Genomic DNA, 26,311 nt, shown 5'->3' with positions numbered 1-26,311 from the left:
AATTTCCACCTTAATAAAACCCCCTTGTCAAAAGGGGAGGAAGGGAAAAAAACTTTAGAAATACCTTCTATTTGCATTAACTATGTTACCTGTCGCTTAATCAACATCTGCTCAATGATTAAGCTAATGGGAGCACCTATCCTAAAAGCAACTAGCGCACTTTTGTTATTTTGGTCCGAAAGATTGTATAAGCAGACTTAGATGCCCCGTATGGAACTTCTGATGTTTTTGAGTGATTGTGGATTATTAAAATTGATTATAGTGCAAGCGTTTGTATTTTACCAACCGTGTTTATAAGTTATTAATGTGGTTGTCTGGAATGTAATACGAAAGTTTTAGGACTATAGGTTGTCCAGGTAGAAATTTTGAAGCCATTCTGTGTTGTGAATTCATGTATTTATGTTTTATATTGCAATGAGAATTTAAATGTGGTAAACCCACGCTTTGCGATTAATAATTAAAATTTAAGAGTGCGTTCACCTAGCGCTTGCTTATGTGTTGTATTATTATTTTTAAAAATTATAATAGGCGTTTTAATTTCTTAAATTAAACGCTTTCCAATTTGAAAGTGGTGGCCCTCCCATTTTGGGCAATTGTAAGCATCGAAGTAAGATTTACGCAGTTCGTGTTACGTATTGTATGTTATGAATAAATTAATTACGTGTTAAATCACATCTGATATGTCAATTCCTTGGGACCCTACACACCTTGGTCGTAGTCCTTTAATATTAACTGATCAGACCACCGTTTCAGGACATACTTTGCGTTTTTTTTTGTTGGTTGTAGGAGTTACGGTATTCAGCCCAGCAGTTACTGCCTTGTGATCGCTAATCCCTGTATTCGTCAGGATACTCACTATTTGTCCAGGATAGTGTGTTGCTAAGAGGTCAAGTATGCTTTCGCAACCATTTACGATTCGAGTGGGCTCATGAACAAATTTTTCAAAACAATTTTTTGAGAAAGCATGCCAGCCGGTGGGGCCGTGCGGTTCCAGGCGCTTCTGTCTGGAACCGCGTGACCGCTACGGTCGCAGGTTCGAATCCTGCCTCGGGCATGGATATGTGTAATGTCCTTAGGTTAGTTAGGTTTAAGTAGTTCTAAGTTCTCGGGGACTGATGAGCAAGGATGTTCCCATAGTGCTCAGAACCATTTGAACCATTTTTGAGGAAGCATTCATTACAATTTCGGATGACGTTTTATGCCTGGCTGAGGCTTTAAACGTATAATTTTTGCAGCATATCGAGGGTAGATTAAAGTCACCACCGACTATAATTGTACGAGTTGGATACCTATTTGATGAGACTTAAGTTTCCTTTGAACTGTTCAGCAACTATATCTTCTGAGTCAGGGGAGGGGGGTCGGTAAAACGACCCAACTAATAATTTAGTCCGACTGTCAAGTACAACCTCTAGCCATACTATTTCGCAGGACTTCAGTTTCACTACATGGCAAATTAGACAGTTAGAAAAAATTTCTGCTGAGCCTATTTCCGGCTTTAGCCAGCCTTCTGTATCTATAACTATTTGAGCTTCAGTGCTTTCTATTAGGGCTTGGAGCTCTGGTTCTTTCCCAACACAGCTACGACAATTTACAACTACAATACCGATCGTTTATACAACTAACTTACTGTGTTTTACCTGCCCCCTTTGAGATGTACTCACTTTATGTGGTTCGCTGGGGCTCTCTAACCTAAACATCCGTCCAGTCCCTTCCCCATAGCTTTCACTACCCGTGTAGACGCTTCCTGTGTGTAGTGGACTCCTGACCTATTAAGCGGAACGTGGAGACCCACCACCCGATGGAGCAAGTCCAGGAATCTGCAGCCTACACGGTCACAGAACCGCCTGAGCCTCTGATTGAGACTCTACACTCGGCTCTGCACCAAAGGCCCACAGTCGGTTCTATCGACGATGATGCAGCTGGTGAGCTCCGCCTTAATCTCGCAAGCGAGACTGGCCGTCTTTATCACTTCTCCTCGCCGCCCAGTACCATAGAGAAACTCCTCCGATCCAAAGCGACACACCTCATTGGTATCGACGTGAGCCACCACTTGCAGTTGGCTGCAGCCCCTACTCTTCATGTCATCTAGGAGCTGCCTTTCCACATACGGAATGAGTCCGCCTAGTATGCACATGGAGTGCACACTGGCTTCCCTCCCCTCCTTGGCGGCCATGTTCCCAAGAGGCCCCACTACGCGCCTAACGTTGGAGCTCCCAGCTCCCAGCATCCCGCCCTCTGTGAACGCCCAGACCTTGCAGGCTAAGAAGCTTCCTCTGGAACAGCATCCGGCTCAGAGACATCGTCAGCCACGGATAGCGCCCGAAACCTTTTCCTCAAACATACTGGGGAGGCCCTACTATCGTCCCCTCGGTAGGGTTTTTATTGCCCGCCAGACTTTGGAATAATCTCCCTCTTGACCAAAGGTGAGGCGTCAATCTCAGTGCTGGCAGTACCCGGGGTGGCCACAGCAGTTGAGCAAATGGAGGACATACGGAACATGCTCGACGTCTCTCGCATCCCCACGTCCGACCCCCCCCCCCCCCCCCCCCCCTCGTAGTGATGCCCCTTGGCAGCAGCCTCAAGCTGTGTGACGGAAGCCAATGCAGCCTGGAGCTGTGAGCGAAGGGTTACCAACTCACCTCGCATATGTACACAGCAATCACAGTTCCTACCCATTACTGAAGTCGCTCCTTTTTGAAGTTTGTAAAAACATACAACAAATGAATGGTTCTTCGCAGCAGGTACATGAGGCGCTCTGTCACTGATGGTCTATCATGAGGTGCTCTGTCACTGATGGTCTATCTGACACTGAGCTATACTAACCAAAACAAACAAAAGCCTGTACAATCCGAGGGTCAGTAGCAATGGCGGTAATGTATGCTACACTGCTATTAATATAAAAGCTTGTCCCTAGTAAGCACTCGATCACGCAAGAAATTACAAAAATAATGTAGTAACTACACAGGTATCTGTAAATAAATGGAAGGTCTTCTTCTTCTCCTCCGTTTGTGAGGAACACATTTCGCTCTCGACTAAACTCCCTACACCACATAAACACATTCATTAAGTGTAATCCCACCCACAATCCCCGCTTGAACGTCGGACCTTGTCGTTGGTGGGGAGGCTTGCGTGGCCTCGGCGATATAGATAGCCTTACCGTAGGTTCAAGCAAAATGGAGTGGTACCTGTTGAGAGGCCAGACCAAGGTGTGGTTCCTGAAGAGGGGGCATCAGCCTCTTCAGTAGTTGCATGTGCAACAGTCTGGATAATTGACAGATCTAGCCTTGTAACATCGTCCAAAATGGCCTTGCTGTGCTGGTAGTGCGAACAGCTGGAGTCAAAGGGAAATTACAGGCGCAATTTTTTCTGATACCCTGCAGCTTTACAGTATGGGTAGTCGTTGATGGCGTCATCCTGGGTAAAATATTCATCACGTAAAATAGTCCCCCATTTGGATCTCTGGGCGAGAACTACTCAGGAGGATGTCGCTACCAGGAGAAACAAAACTGGCGTTCTACGAATCAGAGCGTGGAACGTCAGATCCCTTAATGGAGCAGGTAGGTTAGAAAATTTAAAAAAAGAAATGGATAGTATAGTTACATGTAGTGGGAATTAGTGAGGTTCGGTGGCAGGAAGAACACGACTTCTAGGCAAGTGAATACAAGGTTATAAATACAAAGTCGGATATGGGTAATGCAGGAGTAAGTTTAATAAGGAATAACAAAATAGGAACACGGTTGAGCTGCCATGAACAGACTAGTGAATGTGTTATTGGAGTAAAGATAGACACGAAGCCAACGCCTACCACAGTAGTACAAGGTTTTATGCCAACATGCTCTACAGATGATGAGGAGATTGAAGAAACGTATGATGCGATAAAAGAAATTACTCAGGTAGTTAAGAGAGACGAAAATTTAGTAGTAGGGGGACACTGGAATTCGATAGTAGGAAAAGGAAGAGAAGGAAAAGTAGTAGGTGAATATGGACTGGGTGTAAAGATTGAAAGAGGAAGCGGCCTGGTAGAATTTTGCACAGACCTTCACTTACTCATAGCTAACACATGGTCTAAGAATCATGAAACAAGGTTTGTAAGACTTCTCGAGGGGCAGAATTTGACTCTGATCACAATTTATTGAATATGAAATGCAGACTGAATGTGAAGAAACTGCAAAAAGGTAATAATTGAAGGACATAGGACGTGGATAGACTGAAAGAGCCAGAGGTACCGATAGAGGTACTCAGGGTACCCTCCGCCACACACCGTCAGGTGGCTTGCGGAGTACGGATGTAGATGTAGATGTAGATGTAGAGGTTGTAGAAAGTTTCATGGAGAGCGTTAGGGACCGATTGACAAAAACAAGGGAAAGAAATACAGCACAGAAAGTATGGATAGCTTTGAGAGATGAAATAGTGAAGGGAGTAGAGGATCAAGTAGGTAAAAATACGAGGGCTAGAGGAAATCATTGAGTAACAGAAGAGATACTAAATTTAACTGATGAAAGGAGAAAATATGAAAATGCAATAAATGAGGAATACAAACAACTCAAAAATGAGATCGAGAGAACTACCTGTTTGAGTATCAACAGCTAAGATGAAAAACCAGTCCTCAGCAAAGAAGGAAAAGCAGAAAGGTGAAAGACGTATATACAGGGTATATAGTAGGGCGATGTACTTCAGGGTAATATTGTGGAAATGGAAGAGGACATAGATGGAGATACGATACTGCGTGAGGATTTCACAGAGCGCTGAATGACCTAAGTCGAAACAAGACTCTCGGAGTATACAATTTTCTGTTAGAACTATTGATGACCTTGGGAGAGCCAACCAAGAGAAAACTCTTCCATCTGGTGAACAAGATGTATGAAACCGTGTCAGGAAGTCTCTTCTGAATGTATTTTATGGAGTGTTACCATGTATGGAAGTAAACATTGACGATAAATAGTATAGACAAGAAGAGAATAGAAGCTTTTGAAAAGTGATGCTACAGAAGAATGCTGAAAATTAAAGGGGGAAATCACGTAAGAACTGAGGAGGTATTGAATAGAATCGAGGACAAGGGGTACTTGTTGAACAATCTGAGGAGAAGACGCGAATCACCAATGTAGTACTGGAGGGAAGCTTGGAGGGTAAAAATCGTAGAGGGAGGGCAAAAGACGAATACGCAAGCAGATTTAGACGGATTTAGGTTGCAGTAGTTACTCCGAGATGAAGAGACTTGCACAGGATGGAGTAGCAAGGAGAGCTGCCTCAAACCAGTCTCTCGACAACAACAACAGATGTAATTCCTTCTGCAAGTAGCAAGGGGATCACAGCACGTGGATCGTACTTGCCGGAATATTTTTTCATGGGGGGGGGGGGGGGGGGGGGAGGGAATTTTTATTCATTTGTATGTAAAATGAATTCTTCGGGTACTGCCTGCAGAAAAGATACTCACATTAAGTGTTAAACTGTCAAGAGTCTGATACATCTGCGCATGTCGGATAAACAGTATGTTACATCTGCCAACAACACCGTTTATGGTCTGATAAACGGTGGGCTGCGGCAAATTCTGGATTTTACTGGACTATGTGTGAAATGCACACTTACCTGCTGGAACAGGGTACAGTCGCGATACTAGCTAACGAAAGATAGGTGTTTCCAGGCGAACTCTGGGCCTTCAAGACTACCTTGCTTGTGCGTGGCGTAGAAAACGGGTTCAAAATGTGGAGGAACATGGGTATTAATTACGCCGAGTGAATCATTTTCTACACAAATCTCTAGCTTTGCAGACAAAATGTGTGTGTGTGTGTGTGTGTGTGTGTGTGTGTGTGTGTGTGTGTGTGTGTAGCTTCGATATGTGAATACGTAGATAACTTCTGTGCGGAGTCAAATCACACAGACGCCTCTTGAACATTTCTATCCTAAAATAATAGGACACATGTGAGGCAACGTTTCATGAAAAAAATGCTACATTTCTATATGCAAAACTGAACTTAGACTTGAATATTGGATAGAATTCTGCATAAAATGTGTAAGCTACTGAAGAAATTTTCTGAATGAATAAGGTAGTTCAAAAAAATCCAATCCCGAAAAGAACGCCGGCTGGAGTGGCCGTATGGTTCTAGGCGCTACAGTCTGGAACCGAGCGACCGCTACAGTCGTAGGTTGGAATCCTGCCTCGGGCATAGCTGTGTGTGATGTCCTTAGGTTAGTTAGGTTTTATTGGTTCTAAGTTCTAGGCTACTGATGACCTCAGAAGTTAAGTCGCATAGTGCTCAGAGCCATTTGAACCGAAAAGAACAAATATATAGGTTCAAATAATATTATACTAACGATACTGAAATTTAGTAATTTAGTAATTTAGAGAATGTATAGACTCCAACGGAAATTACATTTAAGCTAGATGAAATTTTTCTTATCTGATTGTTGTATATGGTTTTACTTTTGTAAGTAACACGTCAAAATTTTTATGACTAAGTCCTTAACAATTTTTTCCATAGTACGGGTTAGGACAATTATTATAATTGTGATGAAAACGCAGTCGTTATGCGACTAGTACAAAACAAGAAACTGTATATTTCAAAGTAATTTACACAGACAAATAGCAAAGAATATAGATTGTGAATGGGGATATAATGTGTCACTGTTAGGTATGAAACACATTTACGGTGAGTCCATCATATACCCATTAATGGAACCCATAAGTCAACGACATATTCCTGAACAATGAGAAAATTATGACGTAATCGAAACAGTACCTCCTCTCCTTTCTCTGTCAGGGAGTATATATTTTATAAATACTGTCATGTGAAGAGAGAAAGCGTAGCGCTGAGATACCACTTCTTGCCGTAGGAGAGAAAGCTAAATAATTGTTAAGAACGAAAAAAAATCTTTCCTGTATAAGTGATCATAACACCTTTGTTGCACAGTTTGTAGTAATATTGAGTGGAGATATGCCAAGCTGTTCGCAGCATAGCGTTCTCACAAGTATTAATTGATTAACTAATAATTTTGACGAATGTGTTATTTTCATACGATATTCTTACTCGATAACATAAATGCATTTGTGTGTATTCATATAGTAATAAGTCATAAAATTCTCCCGTGACGCGGTGCTACTGCGTTTCTACAGAATGTAGAAGACATGAAAACCCATTCTAACTGTAATGGAATGAGAACCATCATCCGCTTCATCTCTCTCTGCCACATATACAACATGTCGCTACCACAGTACGGAGATTTAATTTAAAGATAGGGTGTGCTGCCGGCTGCGTGCGTTAAAATGGAACAGTCGATACGCTGTGTGGGCTGTATCGCACCGGGTTTATTGCGGGCCGCGGTCATTTGCGTCGGTTAATAACGCTGCTATTCGCTTTTCACGAAAGCCACGAGAGCGGCTTCACCCGCAGTCTCCCGTGGAATGTCTTTGGAACAAATGCCGGTAGTACAGGGTCGAGAGGACAAATTATGGGGAACTCCAATTGAAGCCGCGCTGCACGTCGAAACCAACCAGGAGGCCGTAGCGAACAAAGGGCGGGCAGTCGGAGGGACTGGGCAGGCAGGCGAGCAGCCGCATCGCCTGTACCTCCCACTGGAACGAATGGTACGTATCTCGTCTTCGTAGCAGCGTCAGATATGCTCCTTAACGAAACTGAAACCAAAATTCACTGAAAATACTGGAATAGAGGATAAAGCGAACACGTATACATCGAAAACCATTACTACTTTGGTGTGTCCAATCCTTGAGAATGGAGACATAGCATCGGACTTTCGGGAGAATATTACTCACACAATCCAGCATATAGCACAAGCAGATAAATGCGAGCAGTTTCGCACAGCGAGGTTAACTATTCCTGCATCCAAATTCTGACAAGAGTAAAATGCGGAAGAAAGGAAATTAAAATTGAGGAACTGCTAGAGGAATATCAGGCTGGGTCAATAAATTTGTGACCAGACTGTCAATATTTAAAATTCCAATATATATACTTTGTGTTTCCTGATTTATGTTAATATCCCCCGAGGGGATCTCCAAACCATGCGAACCTAGTAATTTTCTTGATGATTTCCTTCCTGTAGCCTTCGGGGAGCCAACTCATTACGTTAAGGCAACAGCAGCTGGTTGCGGTCCACTACACCACAGATATTTGTTATACCCGGTGCACCCCATTCCTGTTGAATCTTCCAATGCACGCTACCTGAGGAGGTGCCAATGGGAGACCAAAAATTTCACTAGGCTGTTGGGAAGTTAATACAGGTTAAACAAAAAAAGAAAGCAAACACCTTAAAAATTGGTACAAAAGAAGTTATTGAGGATATTCAGTTCACTTAACCTATAGACCATATTAATTGTAGACCAAAATGTCAGAGAGGAAATAAATAGTGAAGTATATAAATCAAACTTTTTACAATACTGGATATGACATAATCAAATTTACCTTACTTTATATATATATATATATTTAAAGTGTTGACTACATTTTTTTTGTTTAACCTGTATTAACTTTCCAAGTGCCTTGTGAAATTTTTGGTCTCCCATTGACACCTCCTCAGGTAGCGAGAACAGGAAGATTCAACAGGTATTGAGTGCGCCGAGTATATCAGATATCTGGTGTGGACCACAACCATCTCCTGTTGCCTTAAAGTAATGAGTTGGCTCCCCGAAGGCTACAGGAAGGAAATCTTCAAGAAAATTACCATGTTCGCATGGTTGGGAGATCCTCTTGGAGGGGGGGAGGGGTTCAAATGGTTCTGATCGCTATGGGACTTAACTTCTGAGGTCATCAGTCCTCTAGAACTTAGAACTACTTAAACCTAACTAACCTAAGGACATCACACACATCCGTGCCCGAGGCAGGATTCGAACCTGCAACCGTAGCGGTCGCGCGGTTCCAGACTGTAGCGCCTAGAAGCCCTCGGCCAGTCCAGCCAGCTGGGGGGGGGGGGGGGGGGGGAGACTTAGATGTTGACAGAAATTAGGAAACACAAAGTAAATATCTTTGAAAGGAAAATTTTGACAATGAGGATCATATGGAACATATGGTAAAATCATAGTTGACTGAAGAAGGCTAGAAAACCAAGATGGCTATGATTTGTGTGGATTTCCAGACATCAGTAAGACTGCGAGTCTTTTTTGAACTGGAAACAAACTTCTACCACCGAAAGAAGAATCTAAAAATATCCTCAAGGACATAAAGTACAGTACATTTCTTTGACAGCATCAGTGGACATATGAGAATCCTAAGTACAAGGAACTAGGAAATTTAATGCCAAGACAGAACTATAAAGCAATGTGAAATCAACAGTGGAGCTTGTTAATGATGATATTAATGGTAATAATAAAATCGCTCATTGTGTCAATAGATTAAAATACCACTGTTAGAGTTGAGGGGGATTTATGTGAGGACAAAATTCACGTGTTACGTTCCAGCGAAGCTGGAAAGACCTAAACGTGGGCCGTGTAGACGAAACTGGAATCCTCTATATTAAATGTCAACTGTGATGTACAACACTTGACATATTTCCTAGAGGCATAGAATCCAGTCAGTCATGTGACGCAGTTGACTATATGTAGAGGACCTGTATTCAGGTCAGCTTGTACGTTTCTACTCGCCACGTCATGCAACTCCCGTATCTATCATGAGAATAAGATTAATTATTAAACAAAATTTAGAGATAATCTATTGTTATTTGTACTGTACTCGCGGTGTATGAAACTGCCGACAGAAAACTCGCTGCCAATATTATGTGAAATCTGAAACATTTCTGACTATAGATTCTTCCATAAAATTTGTGCAACCTGCAGGATGTCTGCTACTTGCTGAGACGATATTTCGGTGAATAGTCTTGTGGCCATTTTCAGGTGAACACTGACTAGAATGCACTGAGCCCCCGTATGTTAAGACCACGTCTCCGCACGAGTGCTGTATCCTGTTGTCGCTGTGCTTGCGCTGCTTGAGCGCACGCGCTTCCATTGCAAGTGTGCGAACTGCACTGTCGGCCTTCGTAGTGGACGATCGCCCCATAGATATCAAATCGATTGTCTTCGTACGTTAAGACTCCGCAGAGCAAGAACTTTCCTTATGACAGGACCCCATGCAGAATTTAACTGGAAACCGCCGTCTGAATAGATAAGGGACTGAGACAGTCGTATTTCCACTGATTCAGTGATGGTGGAGTTCCATGCGTTGGACGCCTGTGCCACAATTTTGGTTTCATTGTACTTCATCGCATGGCCAGTGGAAACAGTGTTCAGCGGTAGCAGACTTATCGGTTTGGAGGAGGCGAGTATGCGGCTGATGTCAGGAATGCACTCCTACACAGCGCGCGTCGTTTGCCGTGTGTAAGATTTGCCACATTCTCACGGAATCCTGTGAACACCTGCATTGCGCAATTCTAAGTCGCCTTAACAGATCACAAGGACTTTTTGGAAGGAAAACGAAAGTTTACTTTCACCTGATGTGTTCTAAATATTCTGCCTGTTTTCACTGAAATATTTCGGAGGTGTGGTAGACAAGCTGTCGTTCTGAACGCCTGATACCATTCCTTCTTCGGTCGATTGTGCGTCTGTAGCGCTCTCTGTACTTGCTGAGGTGGATAGCCATTCTTCAGAACCACGGTTCGAAGGTGTTCCATTCCCGTTTGTAGGTTATCAGCATCCGAGATGTGATGGACTTGGTGCATTAAGGCAACACACATCGTTTGCGCCGAATTGTGGCAACTAGGAGTTTGTAAATACAGGTCTGCATGAATGGGCCCTAGAAACAGAAAATTCCCAAGTTTGCCATCGCTCTTACGTTGCAATAAGAAGTCTGAAAAACGTAAGTGACTTCCTGAAACAGTTCCAAGAACATTATCAAGTTCATTTTGTACAAGGTACTGTGAAGCGTCAATACTTTCTTTCGTTTACGGGGTCGCTAGTGTTCACGTAAATACAAAAACCATTCCCAACTGCATCTCCCGACGAACTGAGTGTGCTGTGCCCAAGTAATTGCCGCAGTAAACAAGTATTACGACCAGCAAGTCCAAGAAGCTGCTGCCAAATATCAACTGTTTCCTTTGCAGAAACAGCCAGAACTGACGTACCGTCGTTGGTGCACAGAATTAACGTGCATGACTAGTAATTGTAAATTTACGTGTAATTGTGGCAATGCTTACAATGACTTAACATTGAGTGCCCTCCGATAATAGAATATGGGAAAAGATCCTAAAGTACTCTGATCTATCACTACCTCAAGTGTTGCAAATCTTAGAGCGATATGATTGGGGTGTGGTAGCAGCCGATAAGTTTGACTATGCCCAGATTTGTCGCGTCGAGTCGCCCCTTGCTCGCGACCGCCCCAAGCAGCCACAACAACGAGCGCGTGCACAGCCGCGCGGACAGCCACGTGGACAGGTAAACAGGCCTGTGGACTCCGTGAAGTCTTTCCCGTGGATCAGGGGTGGGCACGAGAGCTCACTCGCATGGGTGCCCGCGGGCACCGTGAGCCGCGAGGGCTACGCTGAGCAGCTGTGAGGGCACGCAGTGCGGGTAGCGGAGCTGTGCGGCGTGGCTGGCCGCTTGGACACGCTCACTGCACGGGGGCAACCGTGCTGCTGTGAGAGGGCTTCGCGCACACAGCTGAGCTTGGACAAGCTGACGTACGTAGTGCAGGTGGAACACACACACGTCCGAGGTCGCTCCACGCGTGTGTGGCGTCCGTCAACTCGGCACCGCTGCACGCTCGTCGGGAGGCCAATCATATGTGCGACAACATGCGTGTGTGGGACGTAAGTGTGAAACGAATTTACCCGACGTTTGTGTATCCTGTGCCATGCAAACGTTGGCCATGTGCGGATGAAGCACAGTTTCTAACCATTGTAACACGCTCTACTTTCATATCCAGAAGTAGGATACAGTCTAAAGGATTAAGAAACGCACACATTTGTATTGTAAATGTTACGTTGTATTTACACAGACGTGTGTAGTTCACAGGAGGGGTACTACGTACGAATGGGACATAGAACTAAATTTACACCATCCTGGATCTTTTTACAATGATTCTGAACTAGCATCTAGATATTTGGTGTGAAATTACTGCTCATTAGGCGCACTCCACCAGGCAGATGAACATCCTAAGCTTGGATTCTGTCAGTTTCATTATGGAGATAACACGTTCGCACAGGTATGTCGTTCCAAAAAGACTGTACACACGAGCAGCTACTTTAAATAACAATTGAGACTGTTCACGTGGGAAATATTTATAGAAGCTTTCCAAGGCTTCTGCAGTCCGAAACTTCTCCTTCAGCACACAACTGCATTGAAAGTCAATGACTTGCAACTGAACTTCGGAGGCACATTTTCAAGGTTAATTACGAAAGGTCTCCCGAAAAGGTTGATGTAGCATTCCAGTCGATTTAAGTCCTCCAATCTACTATCAAACATGCCTTAGAGAGACTGTAGCACCGTTACAAAACCCATCAAAGTGTTATTCGAGCCAATTTTCTTCCAAATTGTTTTCACTAACAACTAGTGCAATGTTCGGGAAATGTACACGTGACATTTCTGACAGTTGCTTGCCCACAAAAGCTGTTTTCTCTTGAATGACAAAATAGCGTCTAGCACTGCGCTATTTATTTTATTTCTACCTTGCAAAGATACATTCATGCTATTCAGATGTTTGGTTACGTCAGTTAAAAATGCAATGCCTAAAATCCACTGTTTGTCGTCCAATTCTTTCACCGGTTTTCCTTTCGCATCCTTGAATAACGATATCTCCTTATCTAAATTTAAAAAATCGTTCTAAAACACCTCCACTCAACCAGCGTACTTCACAAAAGTATGGAATACCACCGTATTCACACTCGAGGTGTGACAGGAACTAATTGAATTGTCTGTGTCCAAAACCGTGCGATCTGATAATGTTAACTGTTTTTATACCCCAGTCCATGACGGCAACTAGTTTGGCACACTTTGCTGGCACATTAGCACGTTGAAGAACGCAATGCATTGCTTGGATTTCCCGCTGGACGCTGACGAGCTTCATCGTTTTTCATAACAAAGCAACGACACCAACCTTATGACCAATCATTCCTGGAACCCCATCTGTTGCAATCGATGAACGTTTTTCCCAACGTAGCTCGTATATCACTATCGTATGTTCTACGCACGAAAATATATCATCGGCCGCTGTTGTGTAATGTATTGGCACTAAATCGAGTTGCTCAATCACATTAAACAGAACATCAACTCCTCGCAAAAAGAATGCAAGTCGAGCAAAGTCACATACATCAGTGCTTTTATTCACTGCTAATGAAACGAAAACCAAATCTTTGATCCTGTTTCTCGATCGAGCTTCCACATCGTGTGCCATTTCTTCAATGCACCTGCAAACCATTCTCCGTGAAAGGGAACGGTTTCGAAAACAGGAACACTTGTTCGGCACAAAATTGTTACGGCAGCAACAAAACATCCTTTCACAAATTCTCCGACCCGGAAGGGCCGTGCTGTTTGAGCTATTTTAATAGCTACATGATAGCTTACTGTCATCACTGCATCGTTGTGGATGATGAGGTTTTCGTCCTGTCAATACGTACAGGAGGAGGTAAAAGTGACGGAAAATGCACATCACATATTATTAATAACAGTAATAATGTGAATCAATGTCATAATTATCTAGCACTGCCGAAGACCAAACGCAAATAATTGAAGAGACCTAAGTGTATATTTACAACAAAACACTTTCAGTGACTCTTCATCCAATGAAATTTGGAAGTAAGCATCATGCAAATCTATCTTAGAAAATCAACGTCCGGCAAAAGCCTGTTCATGAGTTCCTCAGGGCGAGGTAATTGATGTGTCAACTACTGATTGTGGGTTGGCTGTAGACTTGTAGTCAACGCAGACGCGAATGCGACCAGAAGGCATAGTCAACGAAACTGGTGGACTTGCCCTTTGACTAGCTTGAATGGGACGAATTACACCATTATCTTGCAATTCGTTCAATTCACTGGCGGGGCCGCTTATTGTCTTTCAATGTAACATGCATTACAAAGTTATTAGCTTTCCCCATTCCTGAAAATAGTTCATGAAGTTCCTTAGGGAAGCTAGCGACTTTGCCTCCTGCATCACAAGCCAATATGGAAAGTACGTTGTCTTGGATGCTTAGGCAAACAATTCAAAGGGATCTTGATTTCAGCACAGTAAAATTCGCAGTCCTAGTGTGAGATCTGTATGTGGCAAGCAAACTACACTCTCCAGCACTGGAATTTTCTGTCCGCTGTGAGCAGTGAGGTGTTTTGCTAGATTTAGAAAGGCGTGGTGAGCCAACTGCTCGTACGTGGTACGATGAGGCAAAGTGACTGAGGCACCTGTGTCTAACTGAAAGTTCACATGAATGCCAGAAATGCGTAATGAGACAAATAGTTCGTTAGAACTTTGTTGAACAATACAAGGGCGAGAAGGAAGCACAAACTTAATCTTACTTTTGTCAGAACCTGTTGTAGTCCTAGAAAAAACAGCGTTCACTGCATGTGTGCCAGCCTGTTTTTCCTGGGAGCGTGCAAAATTGGTTTCTTTGTGCCACTGAAGGAAAAAAAAACTGCTTGGACATGGCCTTCTTTTCGATATGTGTAACACGTTACATTCCATGATGGGCAGTCCTGTCTTTAGGCCTGGCCGCGGCTCTTCCCCACCCTGCCAGCCAGCAGTACCCCTAGTCCCCTGCCAGCCACTGACGTCACAGAGTCACTCGGTCCGTTTACTTCCCCTCGTTTCTATTGTATGTGTAGACATCGCGGTCTGCGTTTGTGATAAGACAGAACTAGTGGGTGGAAAATGGCTGAGGAGGAGTTAAAATCGTTGAAACGGAAGTCCTTTCAACCACTCTCGTAAATCCACAGTGGGAAGAAGAGTACTTTGCTGACAGAGCGAGGTGGCACAGTGGTTAGCACACTGGACTCGCATTCGGGAGGACGGCGGTTCAATCCCGCGTCCGGCCATCCAGATTTAGGTTTTCTGTGATTACCCTAATTCGCTTCAGGCAAATGCCAGGATAGTTCCTTCGAAAGGGCACGGCCGACTTCCTCCCCATCCTTCCTCAAACCGATGAGACCGATGACCTCGCAGTTTGATCTCTTCCCCAAAATAACCCAACCCTCAATATTAAACTGTGTACAGACCTAAGGCAAAGCATGGCAATGTAGATGCCCTATCTCGCCTTCCGATTGGTCCAGACTATGATTTGCATGCATCTTGTTGCCAAACCGATGGGCAGAATAAATTGCGTGAATCTTTTCCCTTGCACTATAGAAAAATATCACAGGCCACGGAAGCGGACACAGACGTCAACTTTTTTTTGCATTATTTTCGGACCTCTCGAGCTCGTTTATTGAACGGTATCTAGAACTCAGTTGTTCGCCGATAGTTTGCTCGTCGGCATAACCTTTCAGTACAAGAAGGTGTGATTCTAGTTCAAAATGACAGTGGACGTTCCCTTGTGCTTATTCCAAAAGTGTTCCAAAAGCATGTGTTGCAATTGGTTGAACTAGGACATTGGGAAATGTTCGCACAAAACAGTTAGCGCGCTGGCGCTGTACTTGGCAGATCATGGACGCCCACATTGAACAGATGACATCACGCTGTCGATCATGTGCGGAGAACCTATCCACTCCGCCAGACATTCCCAGCTTGGCCTAAACTCAATCGCCATGTCAACGAGTGCACACCGATTTCGCAGGGTCATTTTGGAACACTCGTTGGCTCCTAGTGGTGGACTCTTTTAGCAAGTTCCCAGATGTGGTGCCTATGAGCTCTATGACGTCACGTAGCACCGTTCGAGCACTGTCCTCCACGTTTCGCACAGAAATTTTGCCAGAAGTCCTTGTCTCGGACAATGGACAACAGTGACTTCGAACAGTTTCGTGAAGACAATGACATTCGTCTTCTAATAAGCGCTCCGTTTCACTCGTAGACCAACAGAGAAGAAGAACGCTTCATACGCACTTTCAAGCAACAGACGGCCAAGATTTGCACCACCCACACACAGGAACATGTGCTGCAACTCTTCCTCGTCTTCTATCGCTCCCAACTGCGAGACGGACCATGACCGGCGGAACTTCTGCACAGATGCCGCCATCGGACGCTGCTCCACTTGCTACACCCGCCACACCATCCAGTGCCGCCAATGGTTATCAAGTATCGTTTTACGCCGCGTGATCTTGTTCTTATCCGCCTTTATGGCTACTGCGGGAGCTGGGAAAGAGGCGTAATCCAGAGACGCAGTGGCTGTCCTATGTATTTGATTGCAGGTCTCGATGGTTTGCCGCGCCGCCAGCAGAACTTAATTTGCACATGTCATATGCTCCATGATCCTGCTGCTTTTGTTCCCCCAGATCCACGGCTTCACGCCACCACGTACCCTTCACATCCACTCTCTGGTGCCGCCAGAACACCCCAGAGCGAGCGGGTGGAGGATGCGCCCTGGCCCCGGCCTCCCAGTTCGTCGACCCCGTGTACCTGGACCCGCCGTCGCCGTCATCGATCCAGTACACTCCCTCAGGCCTGGACATGTGACCTGGCAGCGGTTTTCCGGAGGATTTTCCTGTTGCTTCACAAGCTAGATGGCGGGGTAGGGTCGGGAGTACGCCGTCCTCGACAGTCACGGCTCCTCACTCATCGCCCTGTCTCCCTGCCGGTTGTCATCCGCACGACAATCGTGCAGCATTTACGAGGGCAGGAATGTGTCGACGTAAGCTGGCGCAGCACACCAGCAGGCAAAGAGGTTCTGAGAAGAGCGATAGAGGCCGGTGACAAACTCGCAGAAGATGCGCCACCAACGCCCTCTCGAACACCAGTATTTAGATAGCTCCCGCAGACAGGAAGGCCAGTCTGTCGCACCAGCGAGTTTCGGTCAGTCATCGAGCAGCCAGCGACTCGGAGCCATCAGTCGCAGCCCAGTGGGAGTCGCCTTGCAGGCAGTCGTAGGCAACACATAGCGACCAGATTAGAGTACACAGCAGTGAGGCTAATGTGGACTACTTCAGAGAGCTTGTACCACTACAGCTGTCTTGAGTTCAGTAACTTTCTGTTTTTATAAATAAAAAAACCCAGTTAATATACGTCTGAAGTTTGTGTTACAGGAAGAGGATACTGGCCACCAATCAACATCCTCTCCTTGCTCCCTCGGTACTAGAAGCCTACAGAGACGACGAGACGACATAAGGGATTGCAACCACAGAGACCTGGTGAGTCTCAGATTGAGCCAATCGCTGCTTCACTTCGCTGCGCCGCCACTCGCATGGGAAAACATGGATGGCCTTAAAATCCCAAGTCGACTCCGACCTGAGGGCGAGCTTCTAAAGTAAGTGCGACGTCTCGAACATGGCTGTAGCGTCAGCCCCAAACCTGTTGCTGATGACATTCAGTGAGCTGAAGAAAGGCACATTTTTAAAAAGTAAAACTGCATCGTGCCATTCCATCTTAAATGGCTGATCGCTGATCAATCACCACAATTTCGTATATGTTGTGAATCCTTGCCTACAATGAGTATAAGTAAGGACAGCAAGTATTTCATAATTTCACAAGTGGCTGCTCCAATTCTGCTCATTACCGGACACGAATGAGATCTTCTTGTAGAGCTTGGCCAGTCCATACAGCTTACGTGGAACTTAAATATTTGGTCCTAGTCTCTTAAAGACATCCCTTGGCAGAGAAGTGTTAGAAATGCCACTGTTATTCACAATACTTTTCAGTTCCATCCAAGACGTTTTGCAGCCTCTTGCAACAGACACAGCAGAGAAAATTTGTCGGGAGGACTGACATGTGTGGACGAGAGCCACAAAACCAAAAACCAACATCTTGCCATATGGAGGCCCCTGTAACTTATGAGCAGGTGGGGATACAATACTACTGACGTCAGCTAAGTAATGCTACTGCATCCATGTCACGGGCTATATTAATAAGATTAATGATTTATTGTGTCTCAACACATCGCAAGGTCGATAAGGGTCATGCTAATCCAATGATGTGGAAAACAGCAGAAGTTGTAATGTACTGCAGGAAACAAGGGATAGGCTGCTGTCATGGGTGGCCATATCCTTGTTTTATACAATAATGCATACGTGGATTAAAATGGTTCTTTATTTACATCATGCTCCTACTTCACTTGAATAGAGTTCTAAACATTCATGTTGGTGTCTGTTTGCTCTATATCGTGTCTCCCTACCACTTTCGCGCAACGACGCTCTGAGCGTGTTTTTTTAGGGAACTGACTAGTTTGAACCTGGGACCTGTTGCTGGTAAGCAGACGCCAGACCACACATGACATGTAGAATTCAGAATACTTAATGATTTCAGCGTCAGCTCCACTGCAATCCCTGTAAAAGAATCTTAATACTAACTATATTTAGTGGAACTGGTTCAAGGCTTTCCTATTTTTAGTTAGCTGGTAAAATAACGCCGAAAAAGCATTAAGTTTACCAGTGGAAATTTTATTCTACTCACAAAACATTGTTTATAAATTGCACTATTGATAAAAGGAAGTGTTTTAATACAGGATAGTAAAAACCAACTGCGTTCAACAAAAATGTGAACGAATATTCCCTGAGTGGGTTTCCAAGTTCTACAATGGATCGAAGGATGACCTATGCCATATCACATATATAATCTAGGTTTAAATTAAGTTTCATAAGAGAGAAAACTATCAAAATGGTCTACAGTGTCCCTCAATTATCTTTAATTACTTATTTAACTTGTCGTAAATTACAGTGGCTGATTTCGCTTCTCAATAATTTATAACAGAGAAATCATCGCGTTTCAGATTTTTACTTAAAGTGGCAAATGTGAACACAATGAGCTTTAATTTACGATCGACACTAGTATTACGCAAAAAGGGGGTGTAACAGATGAGACTTCTGCAGTTCTGAGTGAAGCTTTATGCGCTGTTATGCGGCATCGCGTGCGTTCATTACTTTGTCGGTGTTCGTCAGGGGGCCGTGGGCAGCACAGCTCCGCTCACCTCGCCGACTCGGAAGCAACTCTCTCTCCTAACTTCTCCTTACTACCATTTACCGAAGTTGGTTTAGAAAAAAACTATCTGGCTGTGTTTTAATCTCACCAGTCAGGGTCTCAATGTTAACCTTAAGCTCTGCCACAAAAATTCTGTCTATCCAATGAGAAACGTTATACTTTTCGTGGTGGGGCAATGTTTTTGAAGTTTGCAACGTAACAGAGACCCGAAAAAGTCTCACGCTAAAACGTGCAGGTGGTGTGGCCCTAGTGGTTGGCTGGCGACGTGGGTATCCAGTCCGTCCCTTATCGTAGGGCCTTCTAGCTTAGCACGGTTCTGCTCTCGGCTTCTGTTCTCGTTTCTCCCCTCGAAACTGCGTCTGTCTCACTGTGGGAAGGTACGACATGCATTTAGGCATTCTTTTGTTAGTCTGTGGTATTCCATTTGCTCACTCGTTACTCGTATACCTTTGGTTAATTCAATGTCACGATTTATTCGGAGCTATGTGACATCCTACTGGATTTGCTTATCATGTCAGGGGTTTCATGGAAGGTGTTGGATTTGCTGGACACCTTACAGAGTCCTACTTCAAGGTACAAGCTCATCAGCGAAAGTCCTCCCGCAAGTAGTGTCGGTAATCTTGCTGTTAGAAACTTTCGTCGCTAATCTGGTCAATATGCACTGTCGTAGCCTGAGTGAGCCAATGAGACACTCCGGTTAGCAGCAGTGGCCTGAACACGTGCTGTCGAGAGGGCGTTGTAGGCGTGTTGCTTGTTGACGTGTCTCTGGTCTCTCTCATGGTCGGCGCGCTTCATCCACCACCTTCTAATCGTCTTCCCGCTACACCTTTGCCGATCGGTGTGCTGGCGACAGCTGACACCAGCACAGAACTTCTACCTGTTCTCTACCAAAGGTCATCAAGATACTGAGATCAACTACTCCTAAGCCACTTATGCTGGATGGACTGCGAACCATCCACAAAGATGGTGCGACTTTACGTCCAGTAGAGTGCAATGTTGGGGCGACTGCTTGGGGTTTGGTTAATTTCTTGGTGTCTTTACTCAGACCCATCGTAGGCAGTTGTCCATATCACATAAGACATTCTAGTGATTTTATCAGCATTCAGTCACTTGTGCTGGAGAGCATGTAGTCATTTTGATGTTTTATTTGTACAAATCTACATCTCGGGGAATACTTTTTCTCCACTTGTGGCCTATCGTTTTATGGAAGATTTTGAGGTTCAAGCGCTTGCCTCAACTATTTTGAAACCAACTGTGTTTTGGCACTACGTTAGTGATATTTTTATGGTTTGCCCTCTCAGTTTCAACTGTCACCCGTCTGCCAGAAGAATAGCAGATATGACTCACAAAGCTACAGTCCACTATCTTAGCCGGCTGCTGTGGTCGAGCGGTTCTAGGAGCTTCAGTCGGGAACCGCGCGACCGCTACGGTCGTAGGTTCGAATCCTGCCTCGGGAATGAATGTGTGTGATGTCCTTAGGTTAGTTAGGTTTAAGTAGTTCTAAGATCTAGGGGACTGATGACCTCAGATGTTAAGTCGCATAGTGCTCAGAGCCATTTGAACAATTTTTTTTGGATTGGATAAAAATATGAAAACAGTTTGAAAAATGTATGCCTGAACATAAATAGAGTTGCCAGGCAAGACTGCGGGCTGCGCTGCTGCATTTGACCATGAACGCCATCTGTGCAACCTTCTCTGTGCGTCACAAGTGTTAAGACAGTGAAGCTGTGAGAGGATTATGTCGGAACTACGTGAACTACAACAGGGCAAATTGTTTGCAATCTTGTCGTGGGTGCCCATTTCTGAAACTGGCAAAGACAAGTGCTAGATGGTAGGAAATACCAGAACCATTGACTTGAATCTTCATTATGAGCAATTACCTGGTAGCTGCGGATCACGTATTCAATAATTCAGTTGGAAAAAATTTTCTACAGCACCCACAACGGGCAGAAGAGGTCACAGAAATCGTATTAATACGGTAAAACCAATAGTTTCTAGGGTTACTACGCCTACGAAAACGCATAGCCAAAACTTTTTCGCTGGGCTATTACCCAAACAATACATTCATTGTCTTCCTGAGGATCCATTGAGAGAGTTGTCCTGGAGGTCAGACAGACATTGGAATGGCATTCTGGAGGATGGCGGATCAAATCATAGTCCGACACAAATCGCTTAGGGGAATCCTGGCATGGTTCTTTTGAAAAGGATACAGACGACTTCCTTCCGCATCTTTCGTCAATGTGGCATGAACTAAGTCTAGTATGGCCTCGTTGTCGATAAAACTCTGTCCCCTAATATTCCTCTTCCTCATTTCTCTTCAGCCTGACGTCTAGCCTAACCACTGGTCCCTATCACATTAACCGGACAATTTTTCTATTGTTGAATACGTGTAGAATAACGTGCACCTCATTAGAGTTTGTGGAAACTTCGTCCAGTTCCGATCTCGCGTTACGACAATATGCTGTTGGAGCATTATTGCATTTTAACATATCTAATAAATTAAGGTATTGGATTATTTGCGTCTTGCAGCGAGGTGGGTGATAATGCTTCGGTAGTAGATTCGGATCCAAATGCTCGAATCATTAGCGTATTCTCTTCGTGGAATCTACACAAGGATGTCGCTGCAATGACCGCGACGTCAAAGTCAGAGAGATTGGACTCATACCGACTACTATTCTTTGGTGCACCATTCACGGCTTGAACATTGAAAGGGAGAAAATGTGGTAGTACCGAAAGTACCCTCTGTCACACATCTTAAGGTGGCTTTTGGGGTGTGACTGTATGCATAGTGGAGATATAGTATAGCGAAACTAAAATTTGATTAACGTATTGAACAAGCGGAACTAGTAGAAACTTCCTGGAAGTCTGTAGCTTCCCACAGCATTCCACAGGGCCCTCCAAAGCTCGCAGGCGCTACGCTAAGCTAGCGTCCTCCAAAGGCTGTTCATTCAGCAAACAGCGGCTGCATGCGGCGTGATTAAATACTTCACAGCACTTCAGCGCCGCCCTTTGCCTGCCTGCCGATCCTAATAAGGTTCCCCAGACCAGAGTGGGTTCGCGGCGTAATCCCATTTGCTCTCCAGCACCTACTGTTTGCCTAGCACGTTGCCTGGAGGGCTCCTCGTGACAACACTTTAACTTCTGGATAACGGTTTAACTTCTGCTCAAGCAGTTAAGCTCACATCCGATGCAACATAACGTGTCTGGAGAATATCCAAGTGCCAAACTGACATATGGATCGTCGAATTCCTTAAATTCTGCTTTATGCGTGATGCATTTCTCGGAGCATTTTATTATTCTTTAGCAGCATGATTGCTTATTATGGCTGCTGTTGGTATAACAAAAGACAGACGCCGTTCATAGTAGATTAAGCTAAATGCTGTGCTTAGTTTGACAGCTACATTGATACTCCGAAAACCAGAACACATCAGAACGCTGTTCGTATCATGATTTCATAATTTGAATAATCCTTAAAGTTGCACTACCTTCACTGTACAGTAACATGTTTCTATGTCATGCTTCATACACGACTGTAAGCAATAGAATTATTTTACACTCTAAGGTAGTTTCTTTCACATTTCCCACAGGTATTCCATCTATTTTCTAGAGTTTCACAACTACGATCCTTAGGTATTTCCGTAAAATCTCAAATGTATATGTACATCTAAATCTTCTTATACGCGTGAGGTGGCGGTGGAGGTCTAATGCAAAGGGCCCAAACCTAGGATGTAAGCCCTGCGGAGTAAAATGGAGTTTTCTGAGGGGTAAAGGCAAAACATGTTCAGTGATGATTTAGAGACCTCTCTAAATTATTGTTGCAACTGTTACAGTAGATTTAAATATATAATCAGCCATTTCACATCTACTGCTAGCTTGAAACCTCCTGTGCATATTTTCAAATACTGCGGTGTACAGCGATAGTTATTTGCTACAGCGATGCTTATCTGCTATTCTCATCTACCTATCTTCAATTACTTTGGCGCCCCACTCCTCTGTCATTTCCGCGAACCTTTATGACAAATGTCGAATCCATTTCTACTTTTTCTCATCACTTCCAGAGTTACGTATCCCATTCTAGTCTGTTCCCTAATCTGTTTACTGAGCGAGATGGTGCAGTGATTAGCACACACTTTACTCGGATTCGGGAGGAATGCGCCCAGACATCCTGATTTAGGTTTTCCGTGATTTCCCTAAATCGCTTCAGGCAAATGCTGGGATGGTTCCTTTGAAAGGGCACGGCCTACCCCCTTCCGCATCCTTCGATGTTCTGATGGCCCCAATGACCTCGCTGTTTGGTCCCTTCCTCATATCAAGCAACCAAACAACGAACCTAATCCGTTTATTTGCATTGCTGTCTCTCCCAGTAATTTCCAACATGCTCCTACTGTTGTATCTGCGTGTTGTTATACGGGATCCGGTCAGTTGCGTACCTACATGAGATTTGCGGTGGATGTGGATTCAGTCTTCCTCAAATTTCGATTCTCTAAATCTGTTTCACAACATTTCGCGAAACATCGTCGCATTTCTTTCAAAGATTTCCACTGACGTTGTCTGTGTGCCTCATCTACGCTTTTGTACTGGACAAACTGCTTACGCTGAGCTCTCTGTTGCCACCGAGCATCGTGATATTTGGGCAGATTAGGGCCGTAACAAAATATCTACAATTTCCTTTCATTCAAATCTTGCTGCATTCAACATTTCAACATTTCTGCTTGAACTTTAAGATCCTCCATCAGCAGTTGTTTTGGAGGTTCGGATGCCAACTACACTACGGCCTAGAACGCATGAGGCGTAGTCGTCAACAACTTGAATGTTTCAAAAGTCTGAAGTTTGAAAAAATTAGTAATGAAGGTGCGATAGGGGCACGTTAAACGGCCAAGCAATTCTTAGTTTTGAAAAGTCTTCCAAAGTATGTCATCAAACTCCATTCCTCAAGTAAATCACACTCTACGGCTACTGAATGTGTAGTAAGGTGTCTTAGCATTGCCAGACTTGCTACAAAATGTGTGCAACCTGCAGGAGCGGCCTTAAGTTTCCTGTACGAAACGGAACAGTTACCTCGACAGTTACCGCACTTCTGCGTTCGCCCTCTTCTGCACCAGTCCCCCTCGTCAGTTGGCATTCGCATCTGCAGCGTTCTGTATGGATATCTGGTCGACAGCTGATTCTGTGGGACCTCGTTTGCTGCCAGCTGTCTACGCCGAAGAACCGATGACTGTGAGCAGCACTCCGACATTGGTCACACGACGCCGGCTGCCGCCGTAGGTCACTACATGACAGTTGAACTCCATGTGCTGAGACCTGGTATGTTCCTCGCTACGGCAGCCGTGTGTGAAATGTTTCCTGTATTACTGGCGCATCCGATTAGAAAAAAATTACAGATTTGACGATACCTCATAGCGTTTCCATATAGAGCAACTGTCATGTTGTAAGAGATTGTTTGGCTGTCCAATGCTCGAGATGGGTTAAGTACACACAACAGTGAGAGTGCAGCTTTGCAGTATGGTGATCCTGAAGCCCATCAAAACCGTAGTATTTGTCTATCATTCTCTTCACAGCAGTTACTGACATGTGCAGTAGTGTGAGCGTAATATTATTATCGAGGAATACACCGTCCCTTACCTGCGTACATTCATAGCACGCTTACATGAACGAAAGAACAGTTACAAGGTAGATGCTCTGACTGGTAACGAAATATTTTGGGTCAACTTCTTTGTGCGAAGAATCTCTCGGTCCTTTTGTAATATCAAACTACAGCAAATAACCAAAGCGTAGAGTATTTGACGAGCATGCTGGAAGTCGCCGTCGAAAGCTCGAGGTTTTCTTTTCTTTTTAATTTAACACGGAGAGACGACCGAGAATATTTTTGACAAGATTTGTTATTTTCGCTCCGTAAGCCCGCTTTCAACATGCAGCGAAGGGTAGCCCTTGCGCCGCTACCTTCCTGCCCTTTCCAGTTACACGGCGAATGTTGCGTGCCGAGGACAGATCGGCGTGAGTCAGAGCGTGAACTCTACTGATTTTCTTGCCGTGGAGCACTTTCTGTACTCCCTGTACCATTGCAGCCAATTTATTTCATTCATCTGGTTTAGAAGCACTTGGCACTACAAATTTTTGACAAACGATCTTCTCAATATTTGGAATGTATTCTGCAGACGTCCATTGAGCCTGGAAGAAGATGACGGAGCAATGTCTCTGACAAGATATAAGAGGTATTCGTTAATGTCCAAAATAATTTTGTGTCACTATCAGTTGCTATCAAAATCATTAGTTTTCTGCCAGTCACTAACCACCCTCGGGCACACAAAGTTTTTCACTTACAGTATCGGTATGGATACGTACTGATTTTTCATCTCATTCTTCATAACGTGGAAAGCACTATCTGGAAGACTACAGAAAAAGTCAAAGATCAGATTTTTCAGTCTCTCAATAATGTGGTAGTTCAAATCATATAACTGATACAATGGCCCTTCTGAACAAATTTCAAATTCCACATATTGAATTCTGTTGTCCAGATATTGGTTTTGAGAGTGCATGTATCTATACAGATACTGTAAATGAAAACTTCTAGTCTCTGATAGTCTATAAGAACAACTGGAATTATTAACAATAGTAAAGATTCTCGTAGCAACTGACATAGTTACAACAAGATTTTCGAGAAATATTTGCACGGTGTGCAGATTGTAGATAACTGCAGCAGACCTTTTTCAGACTGAGGAGCATTGCAGCGAAAAGCACATATACGTTATGGAGTGCCAACTACTTAAAATATTGCTCTTCAATGGATTAGTCTCTTTATCAGAAAGTTAAGATCCCACTTCATCACTGTGCTTAGCAAAGGCAGTTTCTCTCAAATAAACTGACGGAAAAAATTTCAACACAAAAAATTAGTTAATGTAGAGCAATGAAATTTCGAGAATACATTTACCTCGGTAACATATTTAAATAATTAACATAGCAAAATCGCAGGTCAATGTTATCGCGACATCAGCCATTGAAAATGTGAAATGCTGGTATATTAATAACCCCTGTAACTGCCAGAATGTTTAATACAAGCCGTATTACACGACCTCGTTCAGACTCAGGGAGGATAATGGCGACTTTGTTACCTCAAAAGCATTCTTGACAAACATCAACTCACAAACCCCAATCTAAGAAGTAACTAACACTCCCTACTGTTACAGGTGTATGTAAAGCACACATGATTTGCATCCTGATAGGAGCGCCACTCTCGTGCGAGTGGCTCGAAATCTGAATTGACATATTCATTCAGATACAGGAATACGCCTACCAACTATAGTTGATGTCGTACAACTCCTTCTTAGTGTT

Source organism: Schistocerca gregaria, chromosome 2, assembly GCF_023897955.1.
Source record: "Schistocerca gregaria isolate iqSchGreg1 chromosome 2, iqSchGreg1.2, whole genome shotgun sequence".
Lineage (NCBI taxonomy): Eukaryota > Metazoa > Arthropoda > Insecta > Orthoptera > Acrididae > Schistocerca > Schistocerca gregaria.
The sequence above is the reverse complement of the archived record's forward strand: the minus strand, read 5'-3'. Positions refer to the sequence as shown.